General features: G+C 34.4%; 1 protein-coding gene across 1 annotated transcript in view; it reads right to left on the bottom strand.

The window, feature by feature from the left end:
* Positions 1-19,585, bottom strand: part of ninaC (STKc_myosinIII_N_like and MYSc_Myo21 domain-containing protein ninaC) — a 262,582-nt gene that overhangs the window by 215,943 nt on the left and 27,054 nt on the right. The window contains exon 2 of the mRNA XM_090371467.1: positions 482-548. The gene's annotated coding sequence lies outside the window, so the exon portion shown is untranslated. The remainder of the gene's footprint in view (positions 1-481; positions 549-19,585) is intronic.

The raw sequence follows: 19,585 nt of genomic DNA, 5'->3' as shown, positions 1-19,585 counted from the left end.
TCGTGATTGCTAAATACGATTAATAATTTATATTGATTGATTTATTATAAACTCTGGTGGTCGTGCCGGAGTACAAGAACATTATTTTAGAATATTAAACCTCAAATATTCATTTACTTAAATAACTATGGAAATTTAAAAAAAAAATGCTGCTTAAATATTTATACGAATAAAGCGGACATTGAACAAAACAAAAAAAAACCTGCATCATTTACGACAAATAATAAAATGTAGGCCTACTGTACATAGTTTTGAGCATGCAAATGCTTGTCCAAATAAGAAGTCACTGAAAGCTGACCGTGAATGGTAGATAGGCGAATGATAGAATAATGGATGATTCACAAGGCCTAAGATGTTTTCCTTTTAATAACGCTTTTCTCGTAAGGAAAAAAAAATTATATTAATTTTTATTTATTTATTGCTACAAGTGTACACAAAACGAGTACAATCAGAACAAAAAAATACATTTAAGTTAACCCACCTTTCGGTAGCGTCATGCAGCTGACCTCCATCGTAAGCTTGTCAAGTAACACGTGCTTCATGGTGATCTGTAAAAAGATTAAAAAACAATGACGTCATCTTAACACATGTGCATGGCAGGTGCAAAAAAAGAAATTTTTGTTTTACACCTTCCCAGCTGTTCATTTTAAGTATACAATCACGAAATTATCTGTCTCATTAAGATATCAAAAAGAAATTAATTTTTTAAACATTCATTTACATATCATTTGTCTAACTACCGGCTTTTGTAATGAGTTTTTAAACTTCCATAATGTGCCAATCTGCAAATATAGAACAAGCGCTTTTTTTTTTTTTTTTTTTTTTTTTGTAAATGGTGTCATTATTATGAACTTATAATTAATGCAAGCAGTAATTTAAGTATTGTCACAGTACGATTTTAAGTGTTATGAGTATATGTATCATTATAAATCTGTATTTAAATAAATATTTAACATTTAAATATTTAAATAATCACAAATAAATTTCTTTGTCTGAACAGCAGACGACAGGATCTGTTTGTACACTTTCTTGAATTCTATTTTCGTACTTTTAGCATATATTTAGAATGAATGAATATATTAAATATTTAATATTTAAATAATAAAAAATAGTCATTTATCTGGACAGCAGACGAAAAGAATTGTACAAGTTCTTGAATTCTATTTTCTTACTTTCACAGCGTATATTTAAAATGAATAAACTTTCATATTTAATATTTAAATAATAAATAATGAATTCGTTTATCTGGAAAGTAACCGAAAAGATTTGGTTGCATAATTACATGAATTATATTTTTGTACTTTAACGGTATATTTAAAATGAATGAACTTTCATTCCGGCAGACCAATTTTATTCACTTTTTTAGTTGTAAAATAATGTTTTTAAGTAAACAGTGATCGAGTACTGGCTGAATAAAACTGCAATCATTCGAGTAAAATGCTTGTAAGGTTTCCCAATTAGTCCAGGATATTATTATCTGCTCCAGTACCGACAAGGTTTCACATGTCAGAAACTGTGTCGCTGATGAAACTGTTTTTATTTCATCATGAATCCAATTTTTTTACTCGCTTTTTCAGCGGTTAACTCATTATGCATATCTGCTTTATGATGAGGACACAGAAGATGAATGAAAATATTGTAATGACTTCAGATTAAGCTTAGCACATAAATTATTCTGTACTTTACTATTGCAGTTGCTATTAGGATATTTTAGAGGTTTCATTACATCCGGAAGGATTCTAATAATCCTTTTCGAGGGGTTAAAAGCCATTTACCTGAAATATATCCCAGAATTTTTTTAAAAATACTTTTGAAACACCCTTTATAATGACTTAATAAAAGACATCTCCAGCATACTTTTTTTTTTTTATTTTCGACTAAATGAGCAGTGACCTTACCAAATTCCAACTTCGAAATCGTCAAAATATTAGAAATCTTTTTCAATTGCTGTCAATAGATAATTAAACGTATATGTAAATGTTAGTTGTCACATGATATGATCGCTAGTTCCTTATCTGATAAATACTGTTATGCTTTCTTGGGGCTTCTTAGTCGATGGATCATCACAGGAATATCAAAAACATTCTCCAGTAAATAATGCTCTGTGACTGTAAAACTATGAATGATTCTCGGCACTTTAAAATAGTCCCAAGTTAGGCAAATGTACGCAGTGCGTTATATTTAAAGCACTGATATTTTTATTTTCAATTAATTGATTTTTTTCTTTTAATATTACTATTGATTTTAAATTTTAATAATACTTTTGAATCTGAAGGAATAGTATTGTATATAAATGCGTAGCTTGGCTACAGTAGATTTCCAAAAGTATCTGGACACCCCTGTGGTTTGGGAAAATGAAACTTAACCACCATTAATGTGTCAAGAGTAGGTAAAAAAAAAAAAAAAAAAAAAAAAAAAGCGCTGCATTCACACTAGAAGCAAGCGAGTAAATGAAACACAGTAACATATACGGAGGCATTGAACTGGGCGACTTCCAATTCCTCGTTGGAAATCGCTGAGTAATGGGATGCCTATTTGCAATCAGTCTGTTCGTACAATTACAGAAGACTCCAACTAAATCAATAGTGGCTGACATCATTTTCACCTGGAAGCATCATGGTGCTAATGACAATACGTCATCTGGAAACCATGTTTCCATATTCCCTTAGGAATAGGCATAAGCCGACGGGTGAAGAATCCAGAATTTCGAATATAGCGGCGACGTACTTAAAACGGGACATCTTAAGGGAGGAACTTTAGAACAGGCCCGCTAAGCATCAAAGAGAAACGGCTTGAGTATACCGGTCTAAAGGAAGTAAACAAGCATGAGAGAAGACTTTCGATGAACAAAAATGCACATTCACAAAGAAATTTGGATCCTTATAAAATTGAAGGTTTAGACGAACAGAAAAAAGCATCCACTCAGAAGTAACAGTTTTCATTGGATCATTTCTAATTGATAAGAATGAGTTATTAAATTTCAAAGAGATATATATGTGAATTTCTGCGGAAATAAGCAATAAGGGGTGGAACCCTGTAGTGGCGCAGAATGGAACTGGCAGTTTGACTTTGAGGTGTGAATATTTGGTTTTAAAATGTGTATATCGTGCCTTATCTTAAGTTTTAATAGTTAATAGAAACATTGATGTGATGTGATACAATGAGAAGGATGAAAAAAGTGAAGCTGAGGAGAACTAAAAAAGAAAAGATGGCAATCAACAGTCGATAGCCATAATTGTGATGTAGTGTCCCATTGACGGACTTCGACCTGTCGTGTATTATAAACCAAGAATAAGTAAACCAAAATTACTCAGGCGTCTAGCTCTATTAGCAAGAAGATCTGGAAATAGCGAATTGAAAAGTTGTGTGGACAGATTCCTACTTGCAAGAGATGGTCTGGGTGCCAGGAAATCAGCCAGAGAGACAGCAGCTCCACATGGTAATTACACTCAAAATTATTAGGAGATCAGTTCTGCAATTAAACTATACTTAGGTACACTTAGACAAACGTCCTGCATTAGAAAAGAGAAGGGATTATCAGAGAGAGAAGATGCCGTGAAAGAAAGTAAATGCAAGTCATCAGAACTGTCACTGACATAGCAGAACTGAGATAATTACAGAAGAGAATAGGCCAATGTATGATTAATGCTTTTAACGTGTTAGAAAGTAAATATTAAGGTAGAGTTCATTACTTAGACTGCTATTAACATAGCAAATACATGTTAGCGATTGACAAGAATGTACTTCGGACAAGTATTATAATAGTTGTGGAAGAAAAAAATAGAAAAAGAGAGAGGAAATATGTCAGGTAGAGAAAAGAAAATGGTAAGGCTTAACGAAGTAAGTGTAAATATTGAAGGAAAAATAAATATTTAAAAGAAATATCAAAGTAAAATAAGACTAAATTGCATTAAAAGAGTAATTAAACGTTTTTATATGTATTTTTATGTATTATAAACGACTTCGTGTGCGTTAGATAATGCCAATTAAAAAAATAAATAAATAAATAGAAACTTGTGTGTGAGCTTCAGTTGCTCATGAGATATACAATTTCTATCCAATATACATATTTGTAAAGAAAATAATTATCAGATCTTGGATCTCCTGATTATATTGAGAATTAACATAGCAGTCAGGGAAGAGCTCTTGTTTCAAAGATAGACAACTGTTAGGGAAAAATACTAAAGTAACGGGTATGTATAGGGTTAAAAGGAAACGTAAAGGGCATAGAAAAAATTAAAGAAAATTATAATAAAAGGAAAGATAGTAAAGGAATATACAGAATAAGAAAAAAAAAAGGCAAAACAGGCAAACCGACCAGAAAACACACGCAATTTATGGACATATGGGTGGATGAGATTGTTTTCTCTTGGGTAACCCTAATGTGAAATATTTATTACATTAAATTCTGGACAATTATGCTCTTTCTACATAGTAGCATCAGTATGTTGCCACCTGATGAGTAACTCCCTAATGTAACAAAAATATATGTTTTTTCCTTTTCTTTTGATTTGAATAAGTGAAATAATAGCTTAATTATACTGCCAATCGCATTTTTTGAAGGTACTGATTTTCAAAAGTTATCGATCTGCTAAAAGTAAATGCTGGAAGAAACACATTTAAATTATTTTATTTTTCATCCATTTATAAACTGATTATTTGACTTGACTCTTTTATTTAATATTTTCTTTTTCGTTGTTTTTGTAAGATTTTTTTATTTATGAACAATAAAATCTATATTTACTTTTAAATTTTTTAAAATTAAATACAGTATTTAGTATTTACTCCCTAAAAATATGTATTCCATCAATTATAAGATGGCGTACTGAAACACGTTATTAGCACAAGGCATACAAACTTTTGAAGACGGCCCTACTTTTTGTTATGAAAAATTCGTTTGGATTCAAAATTATACTTATAAGAACATCTGCTTTACTTAAATTTCCCCTGATAAAATGCTCTTCCCCACCTAAAAATAATAATAAATAAAAACAAAATTAAAATCACAGAATTAAAAAAAAAAAAAAAAAAAGCTTTCTTTATACGTGTTCTCAATATGACTTCATAAAACTTATTGCAAACGAGTTACAAAGCACCACATTACATTAGAAAAGTAATTTAATGTTTTTATATGAATTCTTAAGTATCATATGTGCCTTCATGTGTGTTAGATTATGCCAATTTTAAAAAACTAATAATGTAGTAAGTGCGTGGAATGTCATCAATGAGAGGTAAAAACAGCTGGTGGAATAATTATCATTCCACAGTAAATGGTCTATTAATGTTTTATTAATGGCAACATCATAAAAAAGTAAATGAAAAGCGAAAAAAAATTGACACAGTTTCTTCAGTAACAGATGACTTCTTGTAATTCTAGTTCTATAAATTTCACATTATTGGTGAGATAGAGATCGGAGGAAAAAAAAAAAACAGATTAAAAAAATACATATGGAAATTCCAACCTAGTGGCAATTTAGTGAACTAAAATTACAAAACCACCATAAACAAGCGATCCAAATTCTTTTAAAATTATAATTTCGCATTGTACTGTATTTGCTGTTTACGAAAATGGCAAATAATCATTGTAAAAATTATCGGACAGAGTGTAAAATGAAATTACGGAAAAGGACAGTTATGCAGCAGAAGCTGGTAAATATTCATCACCTTAAGCATAAGAAAAAAAATAATTAACTGACTCATTTATATCCAGTTTGGCAAGTTTTTGTGGAGGTACTGATTCCGCATTGTCAAATAGAGATCGGTGTGTGTCATTTAGCTCAAAATCTTGATATGAGCCCGCCAGCAATTCTATTTGATGCGAAATCTTTGGTACGTGACTCATATTTCCGCCTTCTGTAAATACTTTAGTAAGCTATAAAGATATTTATTATCTATCTTCGTTTAAAACGTATTTCTATGGAAGGAATCATAAAGGAACCCTTTAGTAGGCAAAAGAAATAAATATTGTCTGATAATTGCCTCTTTGAATTATAGTTATTTGAATCGAGGATGCTTTAATGCTACTAGGCAAAAGGAACAATCGTTCTACTATTAACCTCACTCAAACACTACTCATCTATTCATAGAAAGATGACTGCTGCACATTGAAATTATGACTGCAATTTTATTCGTAATCCAAGATAACAATGCGACTATATTTTATAGAGAATTTAATGCACCTATTAAGTTGTGCTTGATTATTTATTATTATTATTATTTTTTTTTTTTTTGGTACTCCAATAATAATAAATTTAACATTAACACCATTCCAATCCAGGTGAAACTGCACTGGATAGAAGACACAGAACCCGAATCAAAAAAGGATAATTTATATGCCTTCTTTTATTTCCCAGTAGAAATTTCATGCCAAAAGGTAATTTTGCATTCCCATCAAGTTTCGCCGAGGGCGACTGCCCCACCATCTCACTTCGCTACGCCCCCTCGGCCAAATTATTCCAGTTGAAATGCAGGCATCTGAACTGCATGAAAGTCATTGTAGTAATGACTTTATTGTAAATAAAAGTCGTTAACGTTATCATCAACAAAGTGACTAGCTTTAATTAAGGTTCTGGTTTCTCTTAACTACTTCCGGGCGTGAACCTCACTAGCTTTTCTTTTAAACACACTTCGGTAGTTATCTTCTTTTCTTTACCAGCTTTCATCAGCTGTTCATCAACTCATTTGCTACGCAACCAAGTCAATTTGTTTTGCATAAAACTCATCAGCGGGTACATCCTAACACTGGTATTTAAGTAAAACTTGTCAGCTTGTTATTGTGCAACTGGTCAGCTTCAAAGAAGTAAGACTATCCTTTTCCTATCACCACCCGATGTCAAAGACTCCCAAATATTATTATTGTTACAGTAAAGAACTTAATGACTTTAGTTAGCTACGAAAATAAAAAAAGTAAAGTGATCTATGGATAAACAAAAATTATAAAGAGAAAACAAAAGGATAAAAAACACTGTTGCAAAGGTTTCTCTAAATGGCTTTCTTTGAAAGCCGTTAAAAAAAGGTAGGACTCCAAAACTGATCATTGCATCTGTTCAATTCTACGATTGCACAGTTCTATAGCCAGATCATTAAATTCTTTTATTATCAGTAGTATAATATTAGTGTAAAATACAGGTTAGACAACAAAGTCCTTTGATTTGACCAAATTTACAGTTTAGCTTGGTCGTTAATTTTGTCAATAAGTATAGGGAAACCTCCAGAACAGTTTGATAAACGGCAAGAAGGAACTTTTGTACAATTATCTACCAAGGTTATTGTACTAAACTTTCAATCAATTTCAAACTGTCATTGATTCAACAAATATGCAAGCTATCACATTATAAAAGACCCTAAATTAGCCAATCACATCAACTTAGCCAATTACGCATTTGTTAAATCAAACCACTAATCATACATTTTTAAAAACAGGATTACTTTTGTTGGTCAACATTTACAGTTCAACTTTTCACATTTAATAATTAAATACAAAAATCCAACACAATTAATACATGATACTAAAACATCCTGGACACTGCCAATAGTTCAATATAACTACCATAACATATTATCTAATGGTTATGGTAGTCATATTGACGAAGGTGCAAAAAACTTCATAAGAAAGCAATACAAAAATGCGTATTTTGAGAAAAATTCAGGTTTGCACCAATAATCTCCAGATCAGATATTTGAAAAGGTGACAACTCCAATTGTTATGACAGTCATATAATTTCCATAAAACGGTAGTTCTGATATAGTGTATACTTACAAATTAAATATTTTAACGTGCTTAACAGCTTTTCTTAGTTTATTGTTAGGGATGAAAATCACGTTGTTAAAACTCTGAATATGTTTGTTACCATAATCATTTTATTTTTAATAATATGTACTGTATTTTCCATATCATTAGATTTTCATGAAGAGTAATCGGGCAGATAGAAAAGCACATGGTGTCTTGCTGATGATTCATGACTTTTCTAGTAGCGAGAAGAACGCCATTATCCTTCTACAGTAAACGTTGATTAGAGTGCATTTAGAATATTGTATTCAGGTCTGGAGACTGCCAAAATAAGACACAGAACTAGAGATGACGGGCGACCAGATTAGTCATGAAGGTATGGATTGCAAAGTTCGACAACTAGACACCTAAGGGGAGATCGGATTGAGGTGTTTAAGGCACTGAAGACAAATTCTGTTAATTTTTATACTAGTAATTCATTCTTTTACAGCGAAATAAAATATTTTCGCTAACTGGAAGTTGAGTTATGTGCGGATGGACATGGTGGTGAAGAAACAGCTTCGACCTAAGATGCGAGCACACTAGGGACTAAATAAACTAATTTTTTGGGTACTTGCACCTGATATATTTTTTAAAACATGAAATTAAGTAATAATTATGATTTTTTTTAAGTATTAAGTGTAGTGCGCTTAATAATCCATACTTAAATGTAGACCAGAACCGACTTTTAGGTGGTCTGCGACATAAAAGCTTCTATTCTGTTTTTAAAAAAAAAAAGGTTTTAGTAAATTGAATGAACATAGCATGTTAATTAAATGAACATCTACTGCGAAAAAATGGAAAAGGCATATCACTCTAGTTTTATGAGTTTATCGAAATTGCCAAAAAAAAAAAAAAAAAAACAAACATAAATAATTAAACCACGAGGTGAAGAAGCGATTTTTAATTTGTGCACGATGACCTACGCTGAACATTAATTCTTTTGGCATTTATCAAAAAAAAAAAGGATACGTCCGATAATATTCAAACACAAACTACAATTTATTTAGTTTCTTAAAGCAAAACGAACTGAAAAAGGTAAAACAACTTACGGGCAATAAAGAGTACAATTAGAGTAACAAAAATCCTATGCGTTCATATATTCTTCTACTCTGTTCACAGTCGGGCACTCTAGGTTTCTTAGACAAAATTCCCTATTGACTGCACACTGTCTAGTGGAAACTTGGTCGAATAACTGCAGAGACGGTCGTTATGTAGGGAAAAAACAAGAAAAAAAAATAGACAGAGCGGAGAACAGTCGATGAACCATATCACACAGGGTTATTAGCTTCCAGGGATGTAAGGAAAAACTACGAACAGAAAAAAAAAAGAAGAAAAAATAGAATTACGGAATACGGCACAAACGGGTTTATTACTTTTGTTAGTTTGGCCGTTACTTAGTGAACCCAGCTAGCAGAACTGATGAGTTCCCTGGTTTCTTTATTTCGCTTGTGTTTATAGTGTCTTCCTCGGATGCTTGTCAGACAATGAATCAAGTTTGAATTGATCGAAATTGAAAGAGCGGAACAAAATCATTTTGTACAATTAGAGTTACATTTTGAGACGTGCTAAGAGACAGAACACGCGACTTAAGAAGTTATAGTTTTTGGTATTTTGAGACTAGGACTTTCATTACTCTCGTTTGTAAAGTATAAAAGGGGAAAATTTTTAATAACGCTAGTTTCAGCAAATATCTCAGTCAGCACGTGCCAATCGCAAAGCACTTGATCAGTGGCACGTGACATGTTTTAAAAATAAATGCCAAGAACGCGTTTTAGTTTAAAATGCTTTCAGGCTCTGAGGGTGACAACGAATAATTCTGAAAGATACGACTGATAATTTGTATACAGTGGCTGAAAGCTGTTAGGGAGGAGAATTTAATTTTAAATTCAAGAGTCCCGGATTTAAACTTCTTGTCCCGATTAATTAGAATATACAGAGATTTTTTTAATATTTTCTTCTAGTACAGCGGTTCCCAACCTTTTTTGACTCGCGAACCCCTTTCAACATAATATTTTTATCGCGAACCCCTAAGCCTATATTCTCTGAAATCGTATAAAAGTACAGTACTGAATTTTCATTATAAAATATTCCCAGCATTGCGTTTTTATAAGCGACATTGCGTAATAAAAATTATTAAGTATTATTTATACTTTGCAGTTATTAATCAGTTCAAACTAGATTTTGAACAGGCTAAGAGTAGAAAACTTACTTCTTATACAAATGGTAGCCGAGCATTCTGGTCTTTCCAAAGGTATTGGCAGCAATTTTTGCCCATCTCTGTTCTCGCCTCTGTCAAAACCAGATGGTTCTATTGGCACATCAGCCAAAGATAAAGCTGACCTGTTAGCAACCTATTTTTCTTCCAACTCATGTATTGATGATCTTGGTAAACCACCTCAAACCGTTCCCAGTACACTCCATGTAATGAATCCTGTGGTTTTCCGTCAGAAGGATTTTGATGAATCTGATGCTACGAAAGCTCCAGGTCCTGATGGCATTTCTCCACTAGTTCTCAAAACCAGTGCCCGTGAACTTACTCCTGTTTTGTGTCGTCTTGCTTCACTTTCTTATTTCAAAGGTGTTTTTGCTTCTGCTTGGAAATTTGCTCATATCCAGCCAGTTCCTAAAAAGGGTGACAAATTCCTTCCATCCAATTATCGTCCCATTGCGACTACTTCTACTCTTTCCAAAGTAATGCAGAAATAAATTAGCTGCCAACTCTTAAACTATCCGGAAATCTTTCATCTGGTCAACGATCGCCAGCATGGATTCCGTCAGTGTCGTTCCACTGGCGATATTTTAGCTTATGTATGTCTATGCAAGAACTTCTAGAAGAGACAGAAAACGGAATGAAGACATAAGAGAGAAAATGGAAGTGAAAAAGAATACTGTATTGACACTATCAAAGAAAAGCGTCTCACATGGTATGGATATGTAAAACGGATGCAAGAACCCAGATATCCAAAGGCTATCCTGGAATGGATACCCCCTGGAAGAAGGAGAAGAAGCAGACCTAGGAGGACATGGATGGATGGAGAACGGGAGTGCATGACAGACCGAGGTTTAACTGACCAAGATACCTTGAACCGCACTTTATGACGGGAAAAATTCCTACCAAAAAATAGCTTGTAGGCTAAGGAAACCCATTGTAAATGGAAACACTCCTCTTGAAGAAGAAGTTGCACATCTATGGACAAATTCAATGGAAAAGTTTTTGGCGAAACTCAAACCATTGCTCTTGACATTTCAAAGACTTTTGAAATGTTATTGCTCTTGACAAGAGCAATGACATGTCAAAAATTGCTGTTGACAAGAGCAAATGACAAAACTCACAAACCCATGGTTTGTGAGCTTTGTAACTATGTATCCAGTTTCCTCTCTACTGCTCACTGTGGGTGACGGTAGACGGCTCTCTGTCTTCTTACTTCTCCACTAATGCTGGTGTCCCCCCCACGATTTCCTCTTGTATATTAATGACCTTCTTCCATTGACTGGAAATCCTATCCATAGTTTTGCTGGTGATAGCACATTACTTTCCACCTTCCAGTTTGAGAAACCCTGCCCTGCTGAAACAGCTTCAACTTCTCGCGTATCCACTGCCAAATGAATTCTCCAGTGGGGTAAAGAAAACTTAATTTCAATCCTTCTAAAACTCAGTCCTGTCTTATATCTCGCAAAACGGATTCTTCTGCTCCTATGCTTATCTTCGATGACACTCCGATTTCTTGGCAAGATCTTGTGAGTACCCTGACTTCTAATCTCTCTCTCTTGGCACAAGCACATTACAAATATTGCTTCCTCTGCATCTAAAAAACTTGGTTTCCTCTTTCCCTCTCGGCGTTACTTTTCTTCCAAACAGCTGTTCATTCTGTACAAATCGCAAATCCGCCCTACCATGGAATATTGTTCCCACATCTGGGGCGTTGTCCCCAAAACCTCTCGTGGGCTTCTAGATTCCATTCAAAAGAGGGCCGTTATGGATACTTCCATGGGCACTGTTTTTCTGAATTGGCTTCTAAAAATTCTCGCTCTCTCTTTCAAAACAGTCCGAACACGTGATGCAACCAGTGAACATCCTTTTACTGTCCAACTTCAAACTCACAGAATCAACTTTTCTTCTTCCTCATTTATTCATTCAACTTCTGTTCTCTGGAACAACCTTCCTTCATACGTATTTCCTGAAAATTACAATCAATAGAAGTTCAAGTCTAATGTCAACAAATATTTTCTTCCATCTTTTCAACCCATGCACGGTACTAAGTACTATAGGTTCTAAAAAAAAAAAGTACCTATACGTAACAATCATCCTTGAGAATGGAAAAAATAAATAAATAAAATAGTATGGAAAACATTTATTTAAAAAAGGTTGTTTGGCCATGGGTAATGCACTTTCATCATTTCTACTACCATATTGTGAATGAACCTTAAAAACGAGTGGATGAGGTATTGCACTGTTCTGAATAAGTCACTTCACCAGACTAATGTTACTTATTCTCGGCGGATACCACCACCACCCAGATGGCACCGATTCGAAGCTTGTTGGCTTACTCATCAGTGGGTGTGCAGGTACCCTGTTGTTGCAATAGCGACAACCCGGTTATGAAGTATAACTGTACAATATGAGAGATGCTTGATGGTGTGCATGGTTTAATCTTAAACTATTTTTTGACTAAACGTCCAAGAGTATGAAAAAAGTTGTTTATGCATGGGCAATGCACTTCCATCATTTCTACTACCTAGGTAGTATGCATGTATCTGATTATATCTCGCATTACCCATACATAAACAACCTTTTTCATACTCTAAGACATTAATTAAGTCAAGAAATAATTTTAGATATTTATTTAACATGATATACTGTAAGATAGTACAGTAATTATAAGGAATTGAATTGTGGGAGATTTATTTGGCAATTCTTTACTTTTTATTTAATTTTAGTTTATTTTATTGTTTATTATTAGTTATATTTTGTAGTTTACAATAATATACCTATGTAAATCTAAGCAGACGCCATTCCGGAATTTTTAGTGAGAACACCCTGGAACACTTTCGCGAACCCTCGGTTGGGAACCGCTGTTCTAGTATAATTATAGCGTATTAAAATAGAGCTGCTATTTAGTGGAGTATATCTGTATATATTTATTATCTAAATAATATCATACACACATATACAACCGTTGTTCTCTCCTACTTTTGTTTGCATGTCTTGGCCCGAAACAAAGGAAGTTGCGTATCGTTGGCTTTACTATAAATTTTAAGATAAGAAACAAAATGGGTGGGGTGTCGAATAATTACAAAATTCTGGATGTGGTACTGAATTATTTTTAGCACACGCATAGTGTGCACAGTGTTAGGGTCAGGAGCCACCTATGGTTTCCCCGCACCTGCGCCATACGTACGCTGTGAAGAAATACAGTACTACTGTAAATGCCAGAAAAGTGTTGTATATTGAATGTGTGGTATTATGTTGGGTTCTGTTGTTATGTCCTGGCATTTGGCCACAGGGTCACTGGTGGAACCCCACGTTGTCCGCACACACACCGCTAGGAGGTAGCCCGGCTGCCCGTTGTTCTCTGTCACCCTGACAAAGACCCGCCAGAGAAAAACAAAATTCTGGGCTTGGTACTGAATTATTTTTAGCACATGCAGTGTGTCGATGTCACAAAAAAAAAAAAAAAAAAAAAAAAAAAAAATTGCCTCGCCTACACTAAAATTTGTTCCTGTTTTGCATGCATCTCGTTGTACCATTCATTGCCTTGAGAGGGTATCCGTATACTTTTGGTAGGGCCATATATGTACATAGGTACTTGATGAAGAAAAACTTTTGCGACAGAAACCTCTATAATATACTTTGCCGGTGATGTAAGTTGAATTTTCTCTTTATTTATTTATTTATTTATTCTTCTTATTATTATTATTTTTTTTTCCTTCTCACGCTCATTTATTTGTTTCTCTAAGATCATGGAAGGCACGATCATGTTGACAATTTTGAATTTCCCAGAAATAAAGCACCACATGCAGTAAACATGCTGTGAACTTCATGTGTATGTGCGATGATCGATTTTTCTGTTTTGCAGGATGTTTTCCCGAGTTTCGAGGAGGGGAGAAACCATCGAACTGTGTGCCGAGACCGATTAACTTGACCACAAAGTCCAACAAAGGTCCCTCTTATGCAGACGGGATTCGAATAGGCCTTTTCCAAAAGGTATGAAAGGATACAATGGTTATAAGATAAAATAGTGCTAGACCTGAGGGTCAGAGAGTTGTGAGATAAGGAGCTGACGTCACCGGGTCAGCCTACCCACAGAACTTGGGATTCAGTTATTTTTGGCAGGACTCAAGGAATTCTAGAAATGAAAATTAACTTTTATAAAAGAAAAGATAGTATTTTCTTTTGAACGAAATAAAATATGTTGTGTGTCTTCACAATTTAAGTAATTCAAGGGTACAGTAAGTTACTGCTTAAATACTAAAGAAATTAGATACACAAATACAGTAATTATCTTCTTCGTTCTCAAAATTATAATTTCAATAATACTTAGCAGTGTAATTTAAACCCGCTCTTCGAAACTTTTGACATTATTTCATAAAGTTTAAACACAAATAAATAGAAGTACAGTAATCAATAAAATACGAACGTTTTAAGCAAATATTTACTTCTCAAGATATTTGAATTTCAGCTCCTTAAAGTAGTCTCCAATGACATGAATTTATCTACTTATTTTATTTTTGCATTCATTCTCAATGTGCACAATACCATGTCTTGATAATCTTTCTTGGCTGGTTTTACCTCGTAAACATAATTTAAATTGTTTGCGCTTTGAAAATGATCTTTCACGCTAACAACGGTATCCGGTAATGCTAAAACAAACGATAAGCATCGATCACTGCGACAGCAAGCGACACAAACAGGAACTAAAAATAAACAAATAAATAACTACGAAAAGACAAATTCGCAAATTTTCGCAAAAAAAAAAGCAATTAGAAATACAGAAAAATATATAATCAAAGCAATCATTGATTCGTGTTATGTTTTGCTATTTAAACTGATTCTTATTATAATACGAATTTTATTAATATTGAACTGGCGTAAATTGTATAAATAAATTAAATAAATTACTGTATTTGTTTGTTTTTTTTATTTATGCACATAATCATTACTGAGTATGAATATGTTACAATGGAGACCATTACAAAATACAATCGCTGGCCAAAAAATTAGAAATCTTTTGCAATTTATGTCAACGGATAATTAAACGCACGGTATGTAAATCTAAATTGTCACATGGTATGATCATATGCTTCTTGGTATCACATACAGTAAATATTGTATGCTTTCCTGGAACTTTTTAATACATCCGATCATGGAGAAGACAGGTGATCTTTCCGATTTTCAGAAAGGTGTTATTGTTGGAGCAAGTTTAGCAGGAGCCACAGTTGAGAAAAGTATACAATTCTCTCAAGTATACAATGAGTGAAAGATGAAAAGAAAATGCTGCTGTAAAAAGAAGACATGCGGCAGGAAGTCGGTATTACAAGAACATGACGGCAAGAATTTAAAGCGAATTGTGCGATAGAATACAAGTTCCAGTGTACAGCAAATGACTAAAAATGCAATTTAGGTAAAGAAAGATCCATTTCCAATTGAACTATGTGGCAGAAGTTGAAGAAGCTGGGATTTGGTAGTTGTTACTTGTTTCGGTTAAAAATCAGAAGATTCGACTGGAGTGATGCCACGAACGCCAAGACTGGAATCTGGAAAAAATTCATGTAGTTTGACGAGTCTCTATTTACACTTCACAATTTTATCTCACCAGTGGTAAGATGAAATTGTGGCGTGAACGGTGAATCCTATAAAGCCATGTAGCCAGAGACTATCTCGAGACCACCACTGAAGCGGCTGGAGGCGGTATCAAGGTGTGGGGTATGTTCTGTTGGTATGAACTGGCTCCACTCATTCTGTTAGAAGGTCGTGTTACCTCCAATGAATATCTTTCTGTCGTATAGGACCAACTTCACCTTGCAACTCTGCGTTTTCACTCGGATTTCGATGGTTTCTTCCAAGACAACAACACGATTGTCCACCATGCAAATATTGTGTCTGAATGGTTCTAGAAACGTTTCCAAAATTTCCAACCGCTAAGTGGCTGCCTAATTTTCCAGGTCTGAACACAGTTGGGAATGTTTGGGGTATATTGGAAAGAGCAATTCAGCTTCACAGCTGTATACCGATCACAATACAGCAGCTGACAAATATCCTGATGGAAAAATAGTGAAATCTGAAGCTATACTACCTCAGACACCTACTGGAATCCATGCTGCGACGTGTCCCGGCTGTAATTCAGGCAATAGGTGGCTCTACTTGAAATTGAATAAAGGCTTCTAATTTTTTTACAAGTGAGCGTAATATCACTGTGGGAGGTTTCATGCTGTTTTTTTTTTTTTTTTTTAATCATAGAATTTCTTTCACTTTATATCTCGTTATCCTCGATTGATTAATCCAGTGTTGAATATAGAATTTTTACTAGTTCATTTTCTTCCGAGAAACTGACGTTTGTTTGTTTTTTAACAGAAAAAGTAAAAAAAATCTGTAAAAAGGAAAAAAATCTATAATACTCGAAATTTTCTTTCTTTTTTCAGATTTTTATGATGAAATAATAACTAATGACATATACTGTCCATCTTCGGATAAGAATAATCGATTGAAAAATAATCGAACGTGTCTGAATGATAGATTAGTGAAGTGACCTAAAAGAGAGAGAGAGAGAGAGGGTAGGAATGGAGTTTGGTCTTTGTGGTTAAGTGTCCACTCTTTATCGATTGACCCAGTTAACAAGAGGGGAAAGAGTTGAGGAAAAGGGGACAGCAGATCAGGTCGATGACTTGGTGAGTTTAAAACTTCATTGATCTATGAAATAAACAAGTCTGGATTACTAGCGTTTAAAATTGCCAGTTTTGCATAACAGTTGTGTCACATTAGTATCAGAAACAGGATAAATGGAACATTACCTCGTCGCGACCTAAGAAATAGGAATCCGATTATCCAAAACTGACAATTGCTAATCTGCATTTTCCACTTCAGTTGAATAAGGAATTTCAAAAGTATTTATCTGTAGAAGGAAGCCTCCCCTATAATTAGAACAATGTGAGTTGTCTTCTAAATATAGGCCTCTGTAACGTATCAGGATACATACCGTAGATATCGATATGAATATCTGATTGTGTGAATGAAGCTCCATTACAGAAAACTGATAGGCAAATAATCTATATTTAGACAGTCCAACAGACTGCTTTGTAGCACTGTGAAAAAGAGTCACTATGTTGGAAATTTATCGTCGACTTCCCTACCTGCTTTTACAGGCCATGCACGAATACCCTTGAAGTCGTTCCTACGTAGGTCACGCAAAAGCGGAAATGTTGTGAAATGACACACCACAGTACAACTATTTCCATTAGTTGAAAAATTGAACACGCGCAATCCAAAGGACTTGAAGTTAATCGAGGGAACAAAAAACAACTACAGACAGGAAATAATCGCGCATTCCCAAATGATGGAACTATTTAGTGTTTGATGGGTGTAACGCGAATCCCGAAAACTTCATTTATGTACTTTCGACTTGAATGGGAGGCGTGTATAAACTACAGTTGTAATCACGAGCTCTTCAACTTCCCTATTCCCACTTGCGCTTTATGTGTATAAAACAAGACAGGAATGAGTTATATGGTGATCACAATTATTAGTTTATTTGAAAGTGTTTATTCCTTTGGAAAGACATAGCCAGATTAACAGGAGTGCTCATTAACATTCAGCAATGGTATTAAAAATTGCAATAACTTAACAACTGTGAGCGTTATGGAGTATAAACAGAAAATTTATTTATTTAGATTATACAGAGAATTGTTGTTGTTTTGTTGGGTTTTAGGCCCATCGGCAACTAAGGCCATGGTGCTCCGTATATATTTCTGTAAATGGCGTGTGTTCTGAGGTTGATTTTCTGTTTGTTGGACAAAAAACCCGAGTTTCCGGGAGAAAAAACCATGCTACTCTCTTCTGAGACCGACTAACTCAGTTACGTTGTGAAAAGACCCATAAGAATTCCTCCTGTCATCACCGGGATTCGAAATAAGGTCTTTACTGACCGGTGTGGGGAGGACGGCGATCCTACCAACTGTGCTACCCCACGAGAGCAGAATTGTCGTGATTAAGTTGCCTTTTAGGCTCATTCTAGTAGCTAATTCTTCGAATGCTCTATGAAAGATATTAATATCTGCGAACTAGTCAAGCGCAAGTCTGTTAGTCATCCTCGTAGATAAGTTGATACGGTTGTTTATCATTAAGTCCAAGTTTTCTTTTTCGATAAAGGTCTGGTCGAGACTAATGAGACATGCAATGGACTGGCATGGGAAACCCGAACTTTTGCTATAGTCAAAATTCGAAGTATCTGCAGAGTTTTATGTAGTGTTCTTTGCGGTAAAACATAAGGCCATGGTTTGTTAGATGTCTTTCTCTGTTTTTTTTTTTTTTTTAAATTGGCTTAATTGGCCTAAGTCAGGCCCGCCGAGAAGAAGGGGGAAAGGGGGGTTGCTGTATCCGGGTCCAAGACTCCTTTAGTGTAATTTACTATTACATTTAAGTAATTAAACTAGTTTTTAATAATCAGCAAAAAATTCAACAAACTTAAAATGATAAAATATTTTTATTTTATTGATTTATTATATGTTAGAATTAACATGTTGCTTTTTAACCCTCACATCTACATGGGAAACACACATGAACACATACAGAAACTTTTTTTTGTATGTGTTAAAAAGTAAAAAGTGCATGGAGTCGTCATGCACTTTTTACCAGACCCGCACCCCGGACTGATTGATGAGGATTCCAGATTTGGGAGGCGAATTATAGCTTGGGGAAATCTAGTGGAATAAGGAAAAAAATGGAAGGTGTTCCGTTTAATGAATCCATCATTTTTATGGTTTCACTAATAGCTTTTATATATATATATATATATATATATATATATATTGTATTTTTTTTTATCGAAGCGTGTTGTTCAGTTGTCAGTAAAGGTTATGCGTAGATCCTTCTCTTGTGTCGGTTGGTTGTTGTAGGGCTTTAGGCACATCAGCTACTTAGACCATATTGCGCAGTATACAGTATATTATGTCTGTAAATTGCGTGCGTTCTATGGTCGATTTGCTATTTGCTGGACAAATAACCCGAGTTTCCAGGAGGAAAAAACCATACTGCCCTTGTCTGAGACCGAACAATGCAGCCACATTGTGAAAAGGACCCATAAAAATTCCTCGTGTCAGTGACGGAATTCGAACTCAGGTCTTTTTCCATCCCGTGGGAGAACAGTGATTATACCAACTGTGCTCCCTACCAGGCCATCTCTTGTGTGATCATATCTATAGATTTCTGTCTGGTTTGGTATTTACTCAATGCTTCCATTTTTTTTTTTTTTTTTTTTTTTACTCGGCTCAATAAAGGATAGTGGAACATTTCTAAGGATTTTCTGAGATTAAACGCCTCATTGAAATAATCTGTTGACTGTGTCTCGTAAAATTGTTTTCTGTGGCAGTTTAGTCGGTAAGATACATGGCTGTCTGCCACTAATTTGGAGAGGTTTGCGGTCTATTTCCTTCGGTGACTGGAGGAATTTCTAAAATCCTCTTCAATGGATAATATAGTTAGCTGATCTAAGGTGGAGGAAGTAAAATACCCCCCCCCCCACACACCATGGGAATATCCTGGATTTTTCAGTCTACACAACATGCAAATCGGCAATGAACAGGCTTGTTTGTTATTTGTTT

This window comes from Mastigoproctus giganteus, chromosome 4, assembly GCF_048544385.1.
Source record: "Mastigoproctus giganteus isolate SK-2022 chromosome 4, ASM4854438v1, whole genome shotgun sequence".
In the NCBI taxonomy this organism is placed as follows: Eukaryota; Metazoa; Arthropoda; class Arachnida; order Uropygi; family Thelyphonidae; genus Mastigoproctus; species Mastigoproctus giganteus.
Note: the sequence above shows the minus strand (reverse complement) of the source record. Positions and strands in the feature narration are given on the sequence as shown.